Genomic DNA, 25,111 nt, shown 5'->3' on the forward strand with positions numbered 1-25,111 from the left:
GGTGTGGAATGAGGCTCACGTGTTCAGACATAATCAATGTGTTGATTCATTTTGCTTGTCTGAACTTATTTGTTACAAATGAATGCTCTGTTGGGGGTGGGCTTTGGGGGAGGGAGTCGTGAAGTTATAGTGATGCTTTAGAAAAAAAGAAAAGTACATCAATCAAACATTTGTAAAGGAAACAATTTTTTTAAAGTTTCAAATTACTATGAGGTCTAAAGAAGGAGGAAAGATAATGGTAGGAGAGCCTTAGTGATTACAAAGTTCACAGTTATATAGAACATTGCAGAATTCAAATCATGATTATAATGTGAGGTAGATACTGCAAATATCTATTTTAGAAAAATATTCATTTAACAGAAGAACCAACTGAGGCCCAAAAAGATAAATACTTCATGCTTATTTGTGCTTAATTTGTCTAAGACTTAAAATTCAAGTCTTCTGCCTCAAGACCAATGTATTTTCCATTATGCCCACCACCCCACAGAATGAGAGATGAGAATTTTGGTTGTGAGAAGAAATTTTAAAATCACCTAGTATAGGGGCTCCAAGCTCTTCTTACTATAACTCTAAATTGATGTTAATAAAGTATAGCCCCTAAAGTCTAATAGGGATATTGGCAACACGAATATTTCATCTCTCAGTCAACTCATATAAATAACCACTGTGCCAACTCTTCCCTACCTTTGCGTTCCCTGCAATCCTTTCTTCCACATGTATATGGTTTAGACCCTTAGTTTGGGAAAGCTGGTTAGTGGAACATTAGCCCAGGGAAAGTCCCTGATTGGAGGGTAAAAGTTCCAAGCTTTATTGGGGAGAGGCTTTCCAAGCACAGTGCTTCCTCTCCCTCTTCCCACAACACTTGCCTAAAGGTACTACTCACATCAGACTGAGTAAATGGGCTGCAATGACTGGTGATTCCTCCAGTCAGTCAATAAACATTCGATAAGAGCTTATTATGTGCCAAGAACTGTGCTAAGCACAAAGAAAAGTCAAAGATGGTTCCCGATCACAGGGTCTATCAAAGGGTTGCTCACAGTCTAATGGGAGGAGATAACATGTAAATAACTATGTACAAACAAGCTATATACAAGTTAAATTGAACATATCAACAGAGGGAAGGCACTACAATTAAGGGGGGCTGGGAAAGATTTCCTATAGCAGGTAGGATTTTATTAGGGATTTTAAGAAAGTCAGAGAAGTAAAGAAAGGTGAGAAGAGAGAACAATTCCATAAATGATAGCCAAGAAAATTTGATCAGCATGACAGGATGGAGTATGTTTGAAGAATATCAAGGATGCCAGTGTAATCCAGTAATTACCGTATGTCGAGGTGGGAAGGTGAAAGGTATAAGAAAACTAGAAAGGGGTGTGTGTGTGTGTTGGGGGGAAAGGTTATTAAGAGCTTTGCTCCTTTTCCTCACACAGGAAGCAGTAACTTGGCTGGTATGACTTCTCATTATACTGAAGTTACAGATAGGCAGGTTAGTGGTTGCCAGGACTCAGAATAACTCCAGGGGCAGGGCCAGAGTTGAACAACATGACAAGTATAAAGGGGGAAAAAGAGGTTGAATTTCACACTTGGTAGACTTATTTTGGAATATATGGTATATTCCAACTAAAAAATAAAAGTTTCTGTGGGAGATGGGAAAATGGAGCTCTCTTGGTGATCTAATTGAATCCATAACTCCTTTTCACCAGCTAACACCCTTAACCCTTTCCATATGCTTTGCTTGTGGAAGGAGGGAAGAATTAACAGCAGATGAGGTTTCAGCCTCCAGGGTAAAGTGTGTTAGCCTACATTTACATTAAGGGATTTCCAGACCAGAACTCTAAAGCAGTTCTTCTAAGGTGATTTTCCCTGCAAAAGAATCACTGGATGACAGAGTTACAATGGACCTGAGAGGTCATCTAGCAAGACCCACTTGTTTAGTTTTTAATAAAAAAAATTTTGTTCATTTCTTTTTTACATTGCTATCATTTCCCAACAATTCTCCCCAACCCTTCCTTGTACCTAAGAAGTAAAATAAATCCACCAATAATAATCTATTAAGTAAAATAAATCAACCCACTGGTCTAATGATGCCTGCCTTACCCTCCCCTATAGTCCACTGCTTCATCATTTAAAAGTAGGAAGCGTGCTTCACTGTTAGTCTTCTAAAGTCATAAATATTCACCACATTGATTAGATACTACAATTATAGATTTAGAGCTAGAAAAGACCAAAGAAGACTTCATGTCCAACCCTGTCATTTTACAAATGAGAAAAGTTAGACTGAGAGAACTTTAGTGACTTGCCCATGATCTCATGGCTAGTAAGGCATGGGATGGGAACTCAAAGATCTTCCTGACTTCCAAGTCTAGCATTCTAGAGATTCTAACTATCAGAGTTTTGGAGTTTTTTAATATATATTGTTATCTTTTTCTTTATTGTATACCCCCTCATTTTTCAGATAGGAAAACTGAGGCATGCGGGAAAAGTTTTGGCCTAAGGTCACATGGTGACAGGGGCAAGTTTGGAGTCCCAATCTCTTGATTCTTACCCTACTATTCATTCTACAAACTTATTCATTCCCTAGTCTTCCTTAGAGGGGCTACTGAACCTAACCCCTAAGGTACTGAGGCTGCCACAGGTAGACACCAGGGGATGAAGGGTGCTATATATAAATGTAGGAATATTATTAAATGCTTGTTTATTCTAAGCAGTAAATCTCTGAGTGCACCTGTTCCAATCAAACATGGTTTAGCTGATTGCAGTCAGATTGCTGGGATTATTACTGATGCAAATGGGACAAAACCTTGAGATTTTGTCTTTGTTCACATTTACATTGGCCTCCCATTTTATTTTTCCATCTCTCCACAGCACAGCTCAGAAACAATCCCCCAGGCCCTCCAATGGCGAGGCAAAAAGCTCATTTGCATCTTCCTTCATGGAACACAATATCATGCTGATAAAGCAATTACAGCATTTATTTTCAAAATAGTAAGAGTCTGCAAGACCCAGCCAGTGATAGGGTTTACTTAAGGCTGGGTCTGCAGTTGTCCAAGGATGGACTGTCTAGTTTACCTGGGCCATTTTCGATTGCCAGTGTCCCTGTTACTTGGAAATCTCAATGGAGCTGTTTATTTCAATTTTGAACTGTCCTTTCCTTCCCCTACAACCCAATCATAATTTATGAGATGAAGCCCATTTGTAAATTAAACATGGAAGTGGATCAATTCCATGCTATTTGATATGGTGGAGCTTAATAATGATTAGGTGTACTCATAATTGTTCAGTGACTTGTGAGGGAACACCAGGTTATTGTTGAGGTCATTTATGTCCCAAGTTAACCCCCAAGCTGATAGTTAAGAATGGGCTGCAAAGAGTCATGTGCCTTGGGCATGGTGGGGAAGGGGTTGTGGTGAAAGAAACATTTGAAAAGAAATCCTGTATTCTACTAGAGACCAAGTGGTGTGATTCATCTCTGCTCACTCTTCACTGGCATCCATTTCAAATCTTGAATTAAACGAAATCTGTCCCCAGAGCCAAACTGTTGCCTAACAGGCAGAGTTTTCAGCTTGCTATTACCAGCACATATTTTAGTGGCCCATTTTCCCTAAGATCTCTCTTTCATTATGCAAGAACATCAGAAATAACATGGGCATCACTGGGAGTTCCCATGGACAGAAAGTATCTGTTTCCAACTCCACACTTTGGGCAATAAAAGGCAATTTGTTTAAAGAAACTAAGTGCCCCCTAAATTCCTTCATTGGAATCATAAAGACTTTCCCAGTCCTAATCTTTTTTTTTTTTGAGACTACCTTCGTCTTATACTCTTTATATTGTTTGTATAAAGTTGTTTGAATGTTGTCTTCTCCTCTAGACGGTAAGCACCCTAAGAGCAGGGAGTATTTGTTTTTCGCCTTTCTTTATATCCCCAGTGCTTAACACAATGCCTGACATAGAGTAGGCACTTAATGAAAGCTTGTTAACTGATTCCAGCATGCTAGGAAATCTTTCCATTGCCTGCCTCCCTCTTTCAAAAGTACGCAGGCATATTTGATCCCACTGGGGTTTGCTTCATGATGCTTTAATGCTTTTTTTCTACTTACTAACTACTTACTAAGATCTACTTACTAACACATAGCAGAATCATCTTGGACCAATAATACTTTTTTAGATAAGTAATGATTCTGTAGATTGCTACTGTAAAAAAAAATACAATGGGGATGTGGCTTATGTGCAGAGCACCTAGAATGGCATCTCTCCCTGAGGAGAACCTGGAAAGTCTTCTTTCCAAAGAATCATAATGACTTGTAAAGGGAGTGTCTTGGAGCTATGGAGCACAAGCAGGCATTCTATAACTGGTTATGGTTGGTTAACCATCTACTGAGGGAAGCTAGGTGGTGCAGTATATAGAATGCTAGGCTTGGAGTCAAGAAGACTCCTCTTCCAGAGTTCAAATCCAGCCTCAGAAACTTGCTAGCCATGTGACCCTGAGAAAGTCACTTAACCCTGTTTTCCTCAGTTTCCTCATCTGCAAAATGAGCTGGAGAAAGAAATAGCAGACCATTCCAGTATCTTTGTCAAGAAAATCCCAAATGGGGGCGAGGGGAGCAGCTAGGTGGCACAGGCAATAGACCTCTGGCCCTGGAGTCAGGAGGACCTGAGTTCAAATCCAGCCTCAGACACTCAGTAGCTGTGTGACCCTGGGCAAGTCACTTAACCCCATTGCCTCACCAAAAAAAAATAATAATAATAAAGAAAACCCCAATGGGGTCATGAAGTTGGACACAACTGGAAATGACTATACAAACAACAATATGTTGATGAGGAGGTATTTGATTGACTGGAGAGGTATTCAGCTTCAGCTACTGTTAATCTGACCTAAGTTGAGCATACTTCCCCAGTGCTCCTTCCTGCTCCTCCAGTGCCCTGGAGGCATTGGGCAAAATGTTTATATGTTTGTTCTGGTTATGTCTTTGAAGTAAATATCCTTTTGTAACAGCTAATTGATGTAAGTGGTTAAGTGGAACTAAAGTATGTCGCTGGACCCATGACAACTGAGAGGAATCTGAAATTTCAGAGGACTCCAGATCATAGCAATAGAGAAAAAATGACTACACTTCCCTCCTGGTGCCTGGCATACTGCGGAAGATGGGACCCAGGGTTGTCTTGCAGCCAGCTCAAATATATGTACGTATTGTCTACTCCATTAGAATATAAACTCTTTGCAAACAGAGGGGATTTTTTTGTATATGTATCCATAACATTTAGCATATTTCCTGACATATAGGAAAGAATTAATGCATGCTTGTTGTTTGATTAATATTTGAACTGAGCTTTGAAGGAATCAAAGAAGTAGAAGACTGGGTCCCTGCCTTGAGAGTGCTTGTGCTCTAATTAGGGAAATAAATATATTTTCAAGCCCTGTAAGTAGAGCTGTGAATTGGTCCAGGCATTCTGGAAAGCAATTTGCAACCATGCCCATAAAGTCAAAACCCAGCAATACCAATACTAAGCATATTCCTCATAAAGATCAAAGGAAGAAGAAAAGGACCCATGTGTACAAAATATCTATAGAAGTTCTGTTCACAGAAGTAAAAAAAAAAAAAAAACAGGAACTAAGAGGGTGACACCTATTAGAAAGTGGCTCAGGGGTGTACTGATGGACACCTAGAACAGGTTCTTGATAGTTGATTACTAAATTTTCAGTATGAGCATTTACACCTAGGAAATAGACAAATCCTACAAATGAGGGCTTGATTTATTGTTTTGTTGATTGTATAGACTTAAGAAAGTGATAGAGAATAAGTTAATAATAAATATTAAATTTGAATGTCTTTTTTTTTTTTTCAGAAAGCCAGTTGTTAAATTTTTACCAACACATCCCTGGAATTGTTAATTATGGCATATGAATTTAATGGAATTTTATTGTACCAAAGAAAATGATGAAATTCACAGTTTCAGAAGAAAACAGTCAGACTTTTATGAGCTGATGCAGATTGAAGTGATCAGAACCAGGGGGAAGGGAATATACAACCTAACATTATTTTTAAAAAATGAAACAACTTTGAAAGCCTTTAGAATTGTGATCACTTTAGAACAATGATAAATCGTGATTCCAGAAGCCTGAAGATGAAGAACTTGAAGATGCAGGATGAGTATATGTTTTTAGACATGACCAAAGAGAGAATATATTTTTCTTGACTATGAATATTTGTTATGAGGGTTTTGTTTGATTTATTTTTATTGTTCAATTAGAGGGAGAAGTCAGAGAGGTGATAAATGCTTGTTAATAGGAAAAATCATAAAATCAAATTTTAAACCTTCTGGGTAGGAAACAGGGCGAAAGAAATGTAGAGTTATGATTTGTATCAAGTGGAGAGAGTACACATCTGGATCACAGGTCTCTCAAAGTGTGAAAACCTCAGTCCTCCTCCTCGCCCCATCCCATCCTCCAACATATACACTCTAATACTTCATTCTAGCATAAAGGTGGCACCGGAATCTCAAAGGAAATGACCCTTTGTGCATAAGCTCTGGCATGTCCAACTAAGCTGGAAAAAGCTTATGTATATATCTTGCGAGAGTCAGTCTAGTGGAGTTTAGAGAGGTTCACCATACAATGATTTCTTTTTTGGTCCAGCAACAAATGAAACTGTCAACTAAAGTAGGAAATGCCTTCTATCTATGTCAGTGGAGAGATAATTCACATTGAGGAAAACAAGGACCTTTGAAATGCTGAAGAAAACTTAGGAAAATCCAAATGAAGTCCAACAATTGTTTTATTGTCCAGACCAGAGCATCTGGCATCACCTTGATGCATGGTGTCCTTTATCAGATTTCTGGGATATTTTTTCTGCCTTACCCAGGACAGCTGGGCAGGAAGAACAGCCCAGTGGGGGAATGCTTACCTTCCCCCCCAATCCCTTCCCTGATGCCAGGTCACACGGGCTCTATCTGGGGTTGCTGGGCAGGAATAGCAATGGAGCTGTTTATAAATACTTGGATGCACTACGAATCACTACCTACAGACAGATGGAACACCATTGAGGCTTAACTTTTGCCCTGATACTGAATCCTAAAGTCTTTTAAACCTTATCATCTACTCTGATGGGCTCCATCCAGCATACCTCTGCATCTATTTTAACCCTGGAACCTTAGGACTATCTATGTTACAGCTGAGCTTTCTAATATATGTCTCCCCCAAATGTAGTGTGAGTCTCTTGAGAGCAGATTTAAATTTAACAAATATTTATCAAGCACCTACTAAGTGCCAGGCACTAAGCTAAGCACTCTACAAGTATATGATCTCCTTGAGTATTCACAACAACCCTGTGAGGTAAGTGCTATTATTATCCCCATTCTACAGATGAGGAAACTAAAGCTAACATAGATTTAAGTGACTTGCCCAGAGTTACACAGCTAGAAGGCGTGAGTCCAAATTTGAATTCAGGTCTACTTGATTGCAAGTCCAGGGCTGTGCTACCTAGTTACCTCTGACAGGAACTGCCTGATTTTTTTTTTTTTTGTATTCCTCAAACTTAGCTATGTGCTTGACACATAGTGAGTGTTCAATAAATGCTTTTCAAAGTTAATTTACTGTCCTTTGCATTTTCCCCTATTTTATCACCTCCCTCTACTTTTTCCCTTAGAGCCCTGAGGTTGGCATACCCATAATCCCTTCTACAAAGTAGCATTATGTCCAATCCCTACTAAACAACTCAATGACAAGCTAAATTGTAATTACATGTCAATCAATGAGCATCTATTAAATGCTTACTATGTGTCAGGCACTTTGCAAGGTGCTGAAGATCAAATACAAAAGCAGATAGATGGTCCCTGTTCCCCACAGATGGAAGAGACAGAAAAATAGGCCATTTAGGAGGTTGTTACAATGACCCAAGTGAGAGAAGAAGGAGGTGCCTCAACTGGGGTTTTGAATGTGCAAATGAAGAAAATGGGCACATATAAGACATATCATGGAGGCAGGAGTGAGAAGACTTTAGAACTAACTGAATGTTGGGGGGGGTAAGGGAGAGTAAAAAGATGATAACCAAAGATTTGGAACTGAATGAGATTACAAAGAAACACAGAGAGACAGAGAGGTAGAAACAGAAGGAGATATGAGGACAGAAATAGAAACAGAGACAAAAAGAGAAAAAGAGAGAGACAAAAACAGAAGCAGAAAGAGAAGATTAAATAAGCCCAGAACAGAGCCTAGAGGATTAGAATTTATTGATTGATTGACAAATGGGACAGGCAACAAATGAGTGGTTAAAATATGCAACCCATTATCAACCTTAAGAAAAAGCCTTTTATTTTGTCTTTTATTGGTCAAAAACCAAATTTCCATGTATCTCTATAGAGTACTAAAGAATGGAGATTTAACTAGGAAATGTTGCATCTGGGGGAAAAGATCATGAAGTGCATCCTCAGATGGGCTCTGGGTTTGGGAAATCACTCCCAAATTAATATCTGTGAGCAACCTGTCTTAACTCATTTCCTTTCCTATCTAGACACTAATTTTTTTTTTCCATGCAGCTGAATGACTGCAAATGCTATTAACACCTCTAAATTTGGTCCCCTGGCTTTGCCTCTGTCACCGTACCTTAGTAACAGGTGTGCATAGGTGAATACCACAGCCTAGTGTTCAATACCTACATTTAGCCACGAACCAGAGTTTTGTTCTCAATGTTTTATCTTATTTTTTCTCATAGAACAAATCTTTCATAGAAATCTGAACTAAAAGATCTCAAGAGGCTTGAATTTCTCATAGACTGACCTCTCTCCCTAGTAAGACTTTCAGAATAATTACTTCTGTTGTCAGTCACTCAGAGGAGTGGGAGCTATGGTTGGTGGGGTGGGGAAGGCTCCTGTATTCAGCATTCTCTTGGTACAGTAATCTCGGATATCACTTCCACCTCCTTTTCCTCTCACTCCTCTGGGTGGCCAAGGCCACGAGGGTGAGCTGAGGAATGTGTTACTGCTGTGTAATAGATAGCTTCACCTCTGGGACACTCCTAACCTTTTCTTCTTTCAAGCAAATCAGCAGAATTCAGAGGTGTTAATGTGAGACACAGACATTAGACCTAGTGGGTCATGAGCTGTCAGCTGGGTTAGAGGGGAATGTCTGGGGTAGGGAAGAAAAGAGAAAATCTTCCCAGCGGAAAAGATGCTTCAGCTTCACAGAAACTTCCAGGTGTAAAATGTTCCCATCAGTGAGAAATGTAAATCTAAAATAAGTAAATAGGTTTATTTACATGTAAACATTTTATACTTCCCTAATCATTTTTTATCTTCTCTTTCTGTCTGTTTTTGTCTCTCTCTTTTTATCTGTCTTTCTGTCTCTGTCTCTGTCCCTGTTTTTCCTTCTGTTTCCACCTCTCTGTCTCTCTGTATTTCTTTGTAATCTCATTCAGTTCCAAATCTTTGGTTATCATTTCTTTGCCCTCTCTCACCACTGCCATATTCAATTAGTTCTAAAGTCTTCTCACTTCTACCCCCATGACATGTCTTACATGTCCCCACTTTCTTCACTTGCACATCCACTTGTACATCATTTGCAAATCCAAAAACCCAGTTGAGGCCTCTTTTTCACGTAACTCATTGTAACAACCTCCTAAATTGCATTTTTTCCCAGTCTCTTCTATCTCTAAACTATCCTCCACATGGCTGCCAAATTCATATTTCTTATTTACTTATTTAGTCATCTATCTATCGATCTATCTATCTATCTATCTAAGCAATTAAAGTTAAGTGGATTGTCCAGGGTCACACAGCTAGTAAGTGTCTGAGGCCAAATTTGAACTCAGGTCCTCCTGACTCCAGGGCCAGAGCTCTATCCACTACACCACCTAGCTGCCCCAAAATTAATACTTCTAAAGCACATATATGACTATGTTAATCCTTTGCTTAGGAAGTGCCAGTGACTCCTCCTAGATTCCCAAATAAAAGACAAACTCCTATCTTTGCCATTTAAAGCCATTCACTATCTGGTTTGAACTGTTTCCCAACCAATTTCACATTCATACTCCTTGCACATTTTTCCATGGCAATAAAATGTGCCTATTTGCAATTATTTGAACATGACATTCTACCTCCAGCCTCCATGATTTTGCACAGGCAGTGTCCCTTGTGCCTGGAATGTTTTCCTTTCTTACTTCTACCTCTTGCAAGCACTTGCTCCCTTCAAGATTTTGCTCAAGCACCGCCTTTTCCCCAAGATGTTTCTTGATTTCTCCTGTTATTAATGATCTCCTCTCCACCTTCATCCCCACATAGTTTGCATTCATATTTTTATCTACTTATCTGTGTACAAAACTTTTTCTTCACAGTAGAAACAGAATCACGAATTCACCAGATTAAAGAGTTGGAAGGGATCTCAGTAGCCTTATGGGCCGACTCACCATAAGCTGGAATTTTCACTTTAACATATCCAAAAGTCTGCATGAAGACCTTCATTAAGGTGGAAACTCTTTATTTCCTGAGATAGCCTATTCCCTTTTAGACTGCTCCAATTGTTGAGAAATTTATCTTGACAGGCAATGTCAAGATGGTGTAGAGTCAGAATTTTTACCCAACTCACCCAACACAACAACCTATAAAATGTGTCAGGTAGAATTTTGATTGGAAAATCCATGAAAAAATCAGAGTGGGTTATTTTTCCAGCCCAGGGCAGCTTGGCAGGGACCGGCCAGGCATGCAGCCCAGCAGCAGCAACAACAACAGCAGCAGCAGAGGTGGGAAGTATATCAGTGCCCAGGGACAGTAAGGGGACTGAGATTTAACTACAGAGGGAAGCACTGGGGAATAAAAAGATTTCAGGGGACCCATGAACCAGTGCTAGGAACAGCCATCTGGCACCTCTGTCACTTGTTACCCAATGCACCATGTCACAGTTCCAGAGTCGAGAGGAGCGGTGGTGAGTGAGAAAGGCCCTTGCTTTGTATGAAGCAAGAAACAAGTTCCAAAATCTTAGCCCAAGAGCAGAGAGGGGACTCAGTCCTAACCTTTAGCCCTGAACACAAGCATGCAGTGGAATAATCATGGCGGGAATGAAGACCAAAAGAGAGTCAAGGAGTACAATAACTTTGAACTTTCAGAACTTCTCAACAGGGTAACAGTATCTGAGTTCAGCACAGTCTACTCAAACTCAGCCACACATAATCCAACAGACCCAAACAGGGGTCAGGAGCTTGAAGAGCTCAGACCAAGAAGGCAGTGACAAACTTCTTCATAGATCACACCACCTTGGAAGAATTGAAAACTTCCAGGGCCCTGGACTGAGTTGTGAAAACTTTTATGAAGAACATAAAAAGACAAAAAAATCAGTCCAGACATGCCTCCCTCCCTGAAGTGAGAAGAGCCAAATACAAACATAAAGTCCAAAATCAAGAAGTAGGCAGGAGGAATGAACAAATAAAACAAAAAAAAAAAAAAAGAAGAAGAAAGAAAGAAAAAGAAACTGACTATAAAGAGCTACTATGCTGACAGGAAACTCAAGACACAAACACAGAAGAAGACAATGACTTAGAAGCATTTATATGCAAAACATCAAAGAAAAAATGCAGATTGGACATAAGATTAAGAAAAAAAATCTTAGAAGAATTAAAGATTATATTTGTACATAAGGAGAGAGTACATGTAACGCCCCCAGAACTTTATCATCACCAAGGGTCTTAGAGCAAATCCAATTAGATGGAGGACTTGAATGTGATTATACTACATTGAATTGATCTCAAAAGGCAATGGGACAAGGGGAAAGGGAGAGGAAAAATGTGGAAATTTAATAGATCATGCAGGGAAAACTTTATATAATGTGGGTGTGGGGGGATTGGGCAACACTTGAACCTCACTCTCATCTGAATTGATTCAATAATGGAAAAATAAACATACACATACAGCTGGGTAGAGAAATCCATCTTATCCAACAGGGAAGTAAGAAGCAAAGAAGTTAAGAAAAAAGGGGTGGGGAGATAAAAGCACAGATAGGTTAAGGGAAGCAGTGGTCAGAAGCAAAACATACTCTTGAGAAGTGGAGAAGTTAAAAATGGAAAGATAAGTATAAAAGAATAGAATGGAGGAGAGATGTAGTTAGCAATCAGAATTGTAAATGTGAATGAAATGAACTCACCCATAAAAGGGAAGGTGATAGCAGACAAAATTAGAAATTGGAATCCAACAATATGTTGTTTACAAGAAACATTTGAAACAGAAAGGCACAGAGTTAAAATACGAGACTGGGGCAGAATCTATTATGCTTCAAATGAAGTAAAAAAGGCAGGGTAGTAAATCATCATCTCAGATAAAGCAAAATTAAAAAGAGACCTAATTAAAAGAGAAGAAGACTACATTTTGCTAAAAAGTACCACAAATAATGAATTAACATTAACATTATACATATATGCACCAAATGGCCTAGCATTCAAATTCTTGAAGAAAAAGTTAAAGGAGTTGCAAGAGGAAATATACAGGAAGAAAAACTATATTAGTGGAGGGCATTAATTTCCCCTCTCAGGCCTAGATAATCTAACCTTAAAATAAATAAGGAAGAAGTTAAGGAAACAAATAGACTTTTAGAAAAAATAGATATAATAGCTCTCTGGAGAATATTGAATGGTAATAGAAAGGAGTATACATATTCTCAGCTGTGCATGACACTTTCACAAAAATTGACAACATATTGGGGCAAAAAAAATGTCACAAATAAATGCAGGAAAGCAGAAATAGGGCTTCTGAGGCATAGATTAAAAATTAATTGGACAGCCTTGGAGTCAGGAGGACCTGAGTTCAAATCCAGCCTCAGACCAAACACTTGACACTTACTAGCTGTGTGACCCTGGGCAAGTCACTTAACCCCAATTGCCTAAAAATTAAAAAAAAAGCCACAAAAGAAAAAAATAATAATTGGAAATAAATAACCTAATTTTAAAGAATAGGTGGGTCAAAAAACAAATCATGAAAACAATCAATAATTTCACTAGAGATAATTACTTTATTTTTTGGCTAGGCAAATGGGGTTAAGTGACTTGCCCAGGGTCACACAGCTAATGTCAAGTGTCTGAGGCTGTATTTGAACTCAGATATTCCTGACTCCATCGACCAGTGCTCTACCCACTAGAGATAATTACAACAAAGAGATAATATACCAAAATTTGGGAATGTAACTAAATCAGTACTTAGGAGAAAAATGTTAATCTCTAAATTCTTACATAAATAAAAAAAAAAGAAAAGATCAGATTGAATGAGTTGGGCATACAACTAAAACAATCTGGAAAATAACAAATTAAAAAACCCTAAATTAACACCAAAATAGAAATTCTGGAGATCAAAGGAAAGATTAGCAAAGCCAAAATTTAAAAAAAAAATGAATAAATAAAACCAGGAGCTGTTTTTTTTAAATAAAAGACACATAAGTTAATTTGATTTTTAAAAAGAAAGAATAAAGCCAAATTACCTATATGAAATGTGAAAAATGAATTCACAGTCAATGAAGTAGATAAAGAAGCAATTATTCTAAATAAAAGATAAATATTTATAAAAACATAAATTCCCCAGATGAACAGAGTAAGAAATAGAATACTTAGGTAACCCTATCTTAGATAAAGATAATTGAACACTATAAATGAGCATATCCTTTGACCCAATAATACTGCTATTAGGTCTATGCCCTAAAGAGATCAAAGAAAAAGGAAAAAGATCCATATGTACAAAAATATTTATAAGCAGCTCTTTTTGCAATAACAAAGAATTGGAAACTGAGGGGATGCCCATCAATTCAAGAATGGATGAATTGTTTGTGGTAAATGAATGTAATGAATACTTTTGTGCAGTAAGAAATGATGAAGGGAATGGTTTCAGAAAAACCTGGGAAGACCTTTATTAAATGATGCAAATTGAAGTGAGCAGAACTTAGAGAAAAAATCTAGAGAATAACAGCTATTTGTAAAGATAATCAACTTTGAATACTAGGTGATTCTGATCAACACAATGACCCTTCACAATTCCAAAGGACTCATGATAAAACATACTATCTGCCTCCAGATAGAGAACTGATGGACAAATTGAATATATTTTTCCACTTTCTTTTTCTCTTTTGTTGTCATTCTTGTTTTGGAACATGACTAACTTGTTTTACGTGACTATATGTATTTGTAATGTTTTATTTTTCTTGTCTTCTCAATGGGAATGGTAGAGGAAAGAGAAAGAATTTAGAACTGAAACAAAATGAATCAAAAAAGAAGAAATCTCTCTTAATATCAAGCCTAAATTTGCCATTTTCCAACTTCTCCCCATTGTTCCTGGTTCTGTTCTCTAGGGCCAAACAGAACAAGTACTGCCCCTTTACTACAACAACCCTTCAAATATTTGAACACAGCTCTCATGTCCTGTCTAAATCTACTCTTCTCCACACTAAAAACCCTCGGTTATTTCCACTTGTCTTCACTGGACATGGATACAAGGCTCTTTACTTTTCTGACTGCCCTTCTATGGATATTCTCTGATTTATCAATCAATATCTTCCTTAAACTGTGGTGCCCAAAAATGAACTCAATGCTCTAGATGAGGTCTAGATGAGGGTGACCACTTCTTTATTCCTGGAAGGTATTCCTCTCTAATTGTAGCCTAACATTATACTAGCTTTTTTGGCTGCTACATCACACTGCTGCCTCATATTGAAATTGCAATGCATTAAAAATACGGGATTTTTTTCCAGACAAATTATTACCTGTATTTGTATGGTTGATTTTTGAACCCAGATTTATCTCTTTTGAATGCCATCTTAGATTCAAACCAATTCTCTAGTCTGCAAAGATATTTTTGGATGCTGACTTTGCCTTGTATTGGTTTAACTAGACCTCCCAGCTTTTTGTCATTGGTGAATGTGATAAGCATGTCATTTTTGCTGATAAAAATATGAAATATTATAGGTCCAAGCACAAATTCCTAGGGCACTGCACTGGAGGCCTCCTGCATACTAGACAGTGATCCACTGATGGATACTTTTTGAGTCTATCCATTTAACTTGTTTCAAATTCTAACTACATTAGAATTCAACCCATATCCTCATCTTTTGGATAAAATTAGTATAAAACACATGATCAAATCTTTTGCTAAAATCTAGCTAAAATCTAAAATCTATACCATCTATAAAAAATATAAAATAAATTTAGACTTTCAGGATCTGTTCTTGATGAAGCCATGATGAGTCTCTATAAATACTACTTTCCCTTGTAGATTTTCACTAACCATCTCTTTATTTGAGTCTTCTAGTATTGTCCCATGAATCTAAGTCAAGCTGAATGCCCTGTAGTTTGCGGGCTACATTATCTCCACTTTTTTTAAATTAGAAGAATATTCGCTGTTTTCCAATCCTGAAGAATCTCTCTCACTCTCCAAAATTTTTTTTGAGATACCACTAATAATTTCTTAGAAATCACATCTGCCCATTCATTCTGCAATCAAAAATATAGTTCAGGCAGAGACAAGATGGCATAGAGTAAAAGAAGAAACTCATTTGAACTCTCCCCAAACTCCTCCAAATACCTGTAAAAATAACTCTAAACAAATTCCAGAACAGCAGAACCCACAAAAAGACCAAGTGAAATGAATTTCCAGTCCAAGACAACCTGAAAGGTCAACAGGAAAGGTCTGTTGCATCAGGCTGAGAGGGGAATACAGTCAACAAATTCCTACCTTAAAGAAGCCTAAAATTTAAGAAATTTTAGGTTCTTTCCCATCCAGGCTCAATTACTTCTTCTGTTTTAGGTGGCTTTTAAACAACAAAGAATTTTGCATAGAGGCCCAGAATGGAATCTAATGCTCTGATTTTAGTGCAGAGATACTAAATTTGAGGAATGTGTGTTTTAAGCAAAGGGAAAATTAGCCATTTAAGTGATCTTTTATTTATAAAAAGGAAATCCCAGGGAGGAAAAAAAAAAAAAAGGATAGGGCTCTAAAAAAATAATTTAGGCTGAGCTTTTTGCATTTTATAGATTAAGAAATTGAAGTCCAGAGAGTTTAATTGAATTCCCCAAGATCAAACAGCAAGTTAGAGGCAGAGCTTTAAAGAGACCTTCGATCCCTTATTGCCTCATTCATCATTACACTCTGCAGATTTTCAATTGTCAGTGGGGTGATGATCTTCTCTTATTCCCCCTCTGCAGTTCCCTGACATCTAGCCATTTTGACAGGCAACACCAGTGTCTTACAGCCTCAACTGAACATCTGGCATTAGGTGGAATACCACATGAGCTGAGACTATCAGTGCCCACTTCAATCATGCCCATATAGAAGAAGCCAAGATAAATCTGACCAAATAGACAGCTCATTGAAGCATCAGAAAAGAGTCATTTGGGATATTAGAGATTAGTCCAGATGCTACTTGAAAAGCAGTGTAAGTAATATAAGCAGTCACTTGTATGGCAGGTAAAAACTTCCCTCTTTGCTGTCCAGGCAGCCAGAGCATGGCTTCTATAACTGGGATCCACTAGATATGAATAATCACTGCTCTCATCCCTCCATATCTTTAACCCACTTAGGGTAACTTAACTTAATCTCACCTAATAATCAGTATGCCCTTGGAAAAAAAAATTTAGAAGATACCAACAGCACCATGAAGGAAACATTCTTCCCCCTCCAAGAAATCTTCAGTTGTACCTAATGGAGGCTTTGACCCAGGACACATTTTGTCCTCTTCTCCTCCACCTTTGTGGCTGGAAAATTCAGAAAATGAAAATAGCACTATTCAGAGTTTCCATAATGAACTTTTCTCATGCTTCATGCAGCCCCTAAAAATATCAATGGCCTTCTCTCAAGTCATGCTTCCTCTCCACAGGAGCTTCCCTCCAGGTGATCTTTCTCCTCCAATCTTCCCTCTTGTTCCAGGTTTGAAAAAAATCTGTTAGTTATAGCTCTCCTGTTCCTGCCCTACTATTTAGAGGTCTAGATCATAATAAACTATGGTTAAAGTGGTTACTTATCAAACAGCCCAAAGAAGTAATGGTTGTTTATTTAGGTACCCTTTTATGAGTAAAAATTTTAATTTGCTGGAAAAAAATGGGACACTGATTCATATTTGTAACCCACGCTTCAATGTACATTTACACAGGACTCTTATCATTGGTAGAGATTGATTGCTCAATGTTGTATCCCTTTGTGAGAGGTGGAGTTGATGAGGGGATGAGAAAGCTTTGAGACAGAAGATCTGGAGTTGTACACACTAGGTACTAAAGTGGAGGAATGATTTTGGGAAGAAGTCCATGTATAGAGGAGCCAGCACCACGATTATGTCCCTATACCCAATTTACTATGCTAGAAACTTATAATCTTGCTCCCAATGGGAAAGCTCATTTGTTCTGTGTGTTGTTTGCTATGTATTCTCATCTGCATACCTTCTCTGATTTCTGTTTGCCATTAACTTGGATAAATGGGTTTATCTGATATTTGTTATATATGTTCATTGTGGAACTGGCATTTGGCAGAAAGAGAGTCAGGCCTTACATAGATAGTTCTGGGAACTCCATCATTAAGGGATAGTGATAAGGAACTAGCTTGAACCTAAAAAAAGTTTCCCTAGACTAAAAAATATTTAGGCATATAGATAGATATATTTCTAGCCCTGTATCCCCTCTGCCTGAGGAGAGAAGAGTGTCTAGCCCAGGAGTGAGGAATCTGCAGCCTTGAGGCCACATGTAGCCTTCTAGGTCCTCAAGTGAGGCCCTATGAATGAATCTAAGTTTTACAGAACAAATAAAACTTGGACTCAGTCAAAAGACCACACACAAGGATATAGTAGGCCACATGTGGCCTCAAGGCCACAGGTTCTCCATTCTTGATCTAGCTTCTGACTCCAATTTCTTGCCTACATTTCCTCATGCCATGAATCAAAATCTCCCTGGGAGAAGGGTGGAGGAGACACTCAAGATATCTATCCTTGCCTCCTTGTGGGCCATATCTAGATTCGTGGATACGTGGACACAAAGCACACAAACTCTGTGTACATTATAAAACCCAAAAGCTACAAGAAGGAATTTGGCATGGGAAGCATAATCTAGTAGTTCCTGATGGTGAAATCTGATATTGTAGCCCAGTCCTTTTGACCCTCCTCCTTTTGAAGGAAGATACCATTTAGCTGTGTATTTAAAAAAATCTTTGAATTCCTGAAAGTTGTAAAAGATGTCTAGGCATGAGATAAAGCTGTGGTGAGGTGTGAAGGGGGGAAGGAATGAAAAAAGGGAGAAAGCAGCAGAAAATTGAAATACCTTCAGGGCCTATCAAAGCATTCCTAATACTATCACTCCCAATCTACCATAAGTGTAGACATTTTGGTGGATTGGTTTGCTTGTTGTCCTTCAGAGGATCAGAATGATTTCACTGCATTGGAGTCAAAGTATAACATGTCCTGTTGCAGCTAATCAGACCAATATGACCTTGGATGGCTCTACCATAGGTCAGGCACAAATAGTCCATATGAGCATTTGCAGTGGAGATGTCTAAATCTGCACATTTCAGATTTCTTTTGAGCTACTTCAATTCTGTTTTGCTCATAGAGCAAAAGGCCTTCTTGATGCGGGCATGCCTTGCTAGGCAATCCTTTGCCAGTGTCTCTGATCACCTACTTGATTCCAAAGTTCTTCAGAGAAACCTTAAGAATGTCCTTGTATCACTTCTTCTGACCACTACATAAGTACCTGTGTTGTGTGAGTTCTCAGTAAGATAATTTTTTAAGCAAAGGCACCTTTGACATTAAACAACATGGCCAGCCCATCAGGGTTGCATAGAGTTTGAATGCTTGAGAAAGGACCTGAGTGTCCGATACCTTATCTTGCTAGATGATCTTCAGAATCTTACTAAGACAATTCAAATAGAAGCATTTCAGTTTCCTAGCATGGCACATGTATACTGTACAGATTTCACAAACATACAATAATGAGGTCAGCACAACAGCTCTGTAGACCTTCTGTTTTGTAAGCAGTCAAATACCTCTTCTCTCCCACACTTTGATAACTAAACCAGGGAATGTGGAAACAAAGAAATAAAACTATTGAATGATGTCCCTAATGAATATTGGTACAATTTTTTTGTGTTTGATTGTGGTTATTTTTCCCACTTAATAGTATTTTACTTTTCCCAATTACATGTAAACATAGTTTTCAACATTTATTTTTATAAGATTTTGAGTTCCAAAGTTTTTTGCCTCTCTCCTTCCCCTCCCCTTTTGTTAAGATAGCAAACAATCTGTACATGTACAATTATGTTAAACATATTTCCACATTAGTCATGTTGTGAAAGAAGAATCAGAACAAAAGAGAAAAATCATAAGAAAACAAAACAAAACAAAAAGTGAAAACAGTATACTTCAATCTGCATTCAGACTCCATAGTCCTTTTTCTGAAGGTGAATAGCATTTTCTAGCATGAGTCTTGGAGTTCTCTTGGATCACTGTATTGCTCAGTAAAGGTAGTTCTATCATAGTTGATCATCACATAATGTTGCTGTTACTGTGTACAATGTTCTCCTGGTTCTGTTCACTTCACTCAGCATCAGTTCATATAAGTCTTTCCAGATTTTTCTGAAGTCTACCTGCTCATCATTTCTTGTAGCAAAATAGTGTCTATTACATTCATATACCACAACTTGTCCAGCCACTCCCCAGTTGATGGATATTCCCCTCAGTTTCTGATTCTTTGCCACCACAAAAAGAACCGCTATAGATATTTTTGTACATGTGATTCCTTTCCTCTTTTTATGATCTTTTTGGGATACAGACCTAGTAGTGGTATTGCTGGATCAAAGGGCATACAGTTTGATTGCCCTTTTGGCTTAGTTCCAAATTGCTTTCCAGAATGGTTGGAGCCGTTCACATCTCTACCAATAAGGCATCAGTATCCCAATTTTTCTGCATCTTCTCCAACATTTATTATTTTCTTTTTCTGTCATATTAGCCAAACTGAAAAGTGTGAGGTGGTACCTCAGAGTTGTTTTAATTTGCATTTCTCTAATCAATAACAATTTAGAGTATTTGTTCATATGATTACAGAGAGCTTTAATGTCTTCATCTGAAAACTGCCTGGTCATATCCTTTGACCATTTATCAATTAGGGAATGACTGGTATTCCTATAAATTTGACTCAGTTCTCTATATATTTGAGAAATGAGGCCTTTATCAGAAACATTGTCTATAATAACTGTTTCCCAACTTTCTGCTTTCCTTCTAATTGTGTTTGCATTGGTTTTGTTTGTGCAAATCCTTTTTTTATTTAATGTAATCAAAACTGTCCATTTTGAATCAGAATAAATTAACGATCAGAACAAAGGGGAAAAACCATGAGAAAGAAAAACATAACAAAACAAAAAGTGAAAACAGTATGCTTCAATCTCTTATTTGGTGATAAATTCTTCCCTTCTCCATGGATCTGACAGGAAAACTATTCCTTGCTCTCCTAAGTTTAGTGCAACATTTTAAAATAAGATTTTAGCAAAGAAACTATAGCAATACAACACAAAGATTATACATTATGACCAGATTGGTTTTGTACCAGTTATGCAAGTTTGGTTCAACATTAAGAAAACTATGAACATAAAGACCACATTAATAAGAAAAACACATGATTATATCAATAGCTTTTAACAAAATGTAATAGCCTTTTTTGTTAACAATAACAAAAAAAAGCCACTAGAAAACATAAGAATGAGTGGACGTTTCCTTAATCTGGTAAATAGCATCTATCTAGGGGCAGAGCCAAGATGGCAGAATAAAAGCAGAGACTAGCTTGAGTTCTCCCCCAAAGCCCTTCAAATACCTGTAAAAATGACTCTAAAATTTTTTTAGAGCAGCAGAACCCACAAAATGATAGAGCAAAACAAATTTCCAACCTAAGACAAGCTGGAAGATTGACAGGAAAGGTCTGTTGCACCAGTCTGAGAGAGGAGCACAGTCCAGCACAAAATGCACCAGCACAGACTGGGCCCCAGTAAACTCAAAGCAGACCTCAGGAGACTGAATCACTGGCAGCTGTGGCAGTTTCCAGACTTCTCAACCCACAAATGACAAAGACAACTTAGAAGATCAGTAGGAAAGGTCTGTCAGACCTGGGTGAAAGAGGAGCACTGTCTGGCCCTGTCCCAGGGCTGTGGGTAAGACAGCAGTGGCAGAGGCGGCAGAGGCAGCAGCAGTGGCTGCTTTTGGAGCTCTTGGCCCACAGAAAGTAGAGAGATCAATTGGTCAAAGGAGAATTTGGGGTACTGAGGCAGGATTCTCTTGCTTTGCCCATGCTTGGATCTCAGTTGTAGTCCAGGGTGTTGGTCCTGGGGTGAGGAGGAACACTGGCATAGCAAAGCTTGTGGCAGTGGTGGAGAGGGAATTCTCCTCACAGTTCCGAGGCAGAAAAGAGTGCTTGTGGTCACTAACAGACCAGAACACAAGTCAGGAGAGGAGTAAACACCTCTCCTTTAATTGTACCACCTTGGAAGAAATGAAAATTTACAGGTCCCTAGAAGTATCATTGAAAATAGCTACACAAAAGGGGCAGCTAGGTGGTGTAGTGGATAGAGCACTGGCCCTGAAGTCAGGAGTACCTGAGTTCAAATCCGGCCTCATACCAACACTTGACACTTACTAGCTGTGTGATCCTGGGCAAGTCACTTAACCCCAATTGCCTTAAAAAAAAAGAAAAAGAAAATAGCTACACAAAACCCCTGAAACTTGAGACCAAACACCCTCCACACTGGAAGCAGAGCCCTACCTTAATGAAAAGTTTAAAAGTCAAGTAATTGGCTGGGAAAATGAGCAAACAGTGAGAAAATACTGAGACATAGAATCTTACTTGAGTGACAAAGAAGATCAAAACATACAACCAGAAGAAGACAACAAAGTCAAAGCTCCCACATCCAAAGCTTCCAAGAAAAATAAGAAACAGTCCTAGGCATGGAAGAGCTCAAAAAGGATTTCGAGAAACAAGTGAGAAAAGTAGAGGAAAAATTGGGAAGAAAAATGAAAGTGATGCAAGAAAATCATGAAAAATGAGTCAACAGCTTGCTAAAGGTGACTCAAAAAAATACTGAAGAAAATGACACCTTACTCTCTTTGGCCCATTCACTACCAGAATGAAGGCCATTCTAAGCAACCAGACCTTCGACATCCCATAAAATGTTGACATCTCTCTTAAGAGTCAGACAATTATTGTGAAGGGGTTCAGAGGAATCCTCCACAGGGATTTCAACCTTATCAATCTTGAGTTCAGTCTCCTTGGAAAGAAGAAAAAAGGCTCCAGGCAGACAAATGGTGGAGAAATTGAAAAGAACTTGCAACCATATGAACAATCTGTAGTCACATACAAAACATGATCAAAGGCGTTGCCCTGGGTTTTTGTTACAAGATGAGCTCTGTGTATGCTCACTTCCCATCAATGTTGTTATTCAAGAAAATGGCTCACTTGTTGAAATAAGAAATTTTTTGGGTGAAAAATATATCCAAAGAGTGCACATTGAGACCAGGTGTTGCTTGTGCTGTTTCTCAAGCCCAAAAAGATGACTTAATTCTTGAAGGAAATGATATTGAACTTGTATCAAACTCAGCTGCCCTGATTCAACAGGTCACCACAGTCAAAAACAAGGATATCAGAAAATTTTTGGATGGTATCTATGTTTTTGAGAAAGGCACAGTGCAATAAGTTGATGAATAAGTTGGAAAAGATTTCAAAGACCATGTCCTGAGGAGTCAACACTTATTCAGATGTCAAAATAAAAATAATTTTTCTAAAAAAAAAAAGAAAAGAACACCTCAAAAATAGGCTAATCCAAACTGTAAAAGAGGTTCAAAAAGCTAATGAGGAGAAGAATGCCTTAAAAAGCAGAATTGGCCAAATGTAAAAGGAGGTCCAGAAGCTCACTGAAGAAAATAATTCTTTAAAAAATTAGAATGGAGCAAATGGAAGCTAATGATTTTATGAGAAATCAAGAAACAATAAAATAAAACTAAAAGAATGAAAAAATAGAAGAGAATGTGAAATATCTCATTGGAAAAACAACTGACCTAGAAAATAGAACCAGGAGAGAGAATTTAAAAATTATTCAACTATCTGAAAGCCATGATCAAAAAAAGAGCCTAACCATCATGTTTCAAGAAATTATCTATGAAAACTGCCCTGATATTCTAGAACCAGAGGGCACAATAAAAATTGAAAGAATCCACTGATCACCTCCTAAAAGTGACCCCAAAAGGAAAACTCCCAGGAATATTATAGTCAAATTCCAGAGTTCCCAGGTCAAGGAGAAAATATTCCAAGCAGCATAAAAGAATTCAAGTATTGTGGAAACACAATCAGGATAACACAAGATTTAACAGTTTCAACATTAAGGGACCAGAGGGCTTAGAATATGATATTTTGGAGGTCAAAGGAGATAGGATTACAACCAAGAATCACGTACCCAGCAAAACTGAGCATAATGCTTCAGAGGAAAAAATGGATATTCAGTGAAATAGAGGACTTTCAAGCATTCTTGATGAAAAGACCAGAGTTGAATAGAAATTTGACTTTTAAATAGAAGACTCAAGAGAAGTATAAAAAGGTAAACAGCAAAGAGAAATCATTAGGGACTTATTAAAGTTGAACTGTTCACATTCCTGCATGGAAAGATAATATTTGTAACTCATGAGACCTTTCTCTGTATTAGGGTAGTTGGAAGGAAGATAGATAGAGAGATAGATAGATAGATAGATAGATAGATAGATAGATAGATAGATAGATATGATATGATATGATATGATATGATATGATATGATATGATATAGACAGAGACTACAGGGTGAGTTGAATATGAAAGGATGATATATAAAAAATACTGGGAGAATAAAGGGAGAGGAAGAATGGGGTAAATTATCTCACATAAAAGAGGCAAGAAAAAGCTTTTACAGTGGAGGGGAAGAGCAGGGAGGTGAGAGGGAATGAGTGAGTTTTACTCTCATTAGATGTGGCTTAAAGAGGGAATAACATACACACTCAATTGGGTATGGAAATCTACCTTACCCTACAGGAAAGTAGGGGGGAAGGGGACAAGAGAAGGGAGTATGATGAAGGGAGGGCATATTAGGAGAGGGTGTAATCAGAAGCAAATACTTTTGAGGAGGGACAGGGTCAAAGGAAAGAATAGAATAAAAGGGGAGTGGGATAGGATAGAGGGAAATATAGCCTTTCACAACATGACCTTTATGGAAGTGTTTTGCATGACTCCACGTGTATAACCTGTATCAAATTGCTTGCCTTCTCAATTACGGAGGTGAGGAGGGAAGAGAATTTGGAACTCAAAGTTTTAAAAATGAGTGTTAAAAATTGTTCTTACATGCAAATGGGAAATAAGATATACAGGCAATGGGGCATTTCTATCTTGCCCTACAGGAAAATAGAAAGGAAGAGGATAAGAGAAGTGGTGGGGGGGGTGATAGAAGAGAGGGCAGATCGGAGCAAGGAGTAATCAGAATGCACACTGTCTTGGGGTTGGGTGAGAGGAGAGATGGGAAGGAAATCTGGAACTCAAAATCTTGTGGAAATGAATGTTGAAAACTAAAATTAATTAATTAATTAATAGAAAAATCATATCTATCTAAATCCAAGAGCTAGCACCATATGTAACTGGGATAAACTCAAATCCTTTACAATATGATGGAGATGAAGTGAAAATATTCACTGCGACCACTATTTGATATAGCAATCTATTTGCTATATTTAGTGGCAATAGCAATAAAGTAAAAAATAAAAGAAATCAAGGGACTCAGTATAGACAAAGAAGAAACAAAACTATCTCTTTTGCAGATCGTATGTTTAGAGAATTCTAGAGAGTCAACTAAAAAGTAAAAAAATAACTTCAGCCAAGTTGCAGGATATAAATTAAATTTATAAATGATCAGCTTTTCTGCATATTACTAGTTAAACCCATTAGGAGAAGATTAAAATAGAAATTACATTTGAAACAACTATGCTAAGTGCTAGGGATGCAAAGAAAGCTAGGGATACGAAGTTTCAGGGAATTCAAAATCTAATCAGGGAAACAACATGGTGACAACTATGTTTATTGTTATTTGGTTATATTTCAGTCATTTCTAACTCTTCATGATGCCATTTAG

The 25,111-nt window shown here is 37.9% G+C and overlaps 1 pseudogene; it reads left to right on the forward strand.

The window, feature by feature from the left end:
• Positions 1 to 25,111, forward strand: part of LOC114051986 — a 102,601-nt pseudogene that overhangs the window by 69,905 nt on the left and 7,585 nt on the right.

This window comes from Vombatus ursinus, unplaced genomic scaffold (assembly GCF_900497805.2).
Source record: "Vombatus ursinus unplaced genomic scaffold, bare-nosed wombat genome assembly UNPS02014807.1, whole genome shotgun sequence".
Lineage (NCBI taxonomy): Eukaryota > Metazoa > Chordata > Mammalia > Diprotodontia > Vombatidae > Vombatus > Vombatus ursinus.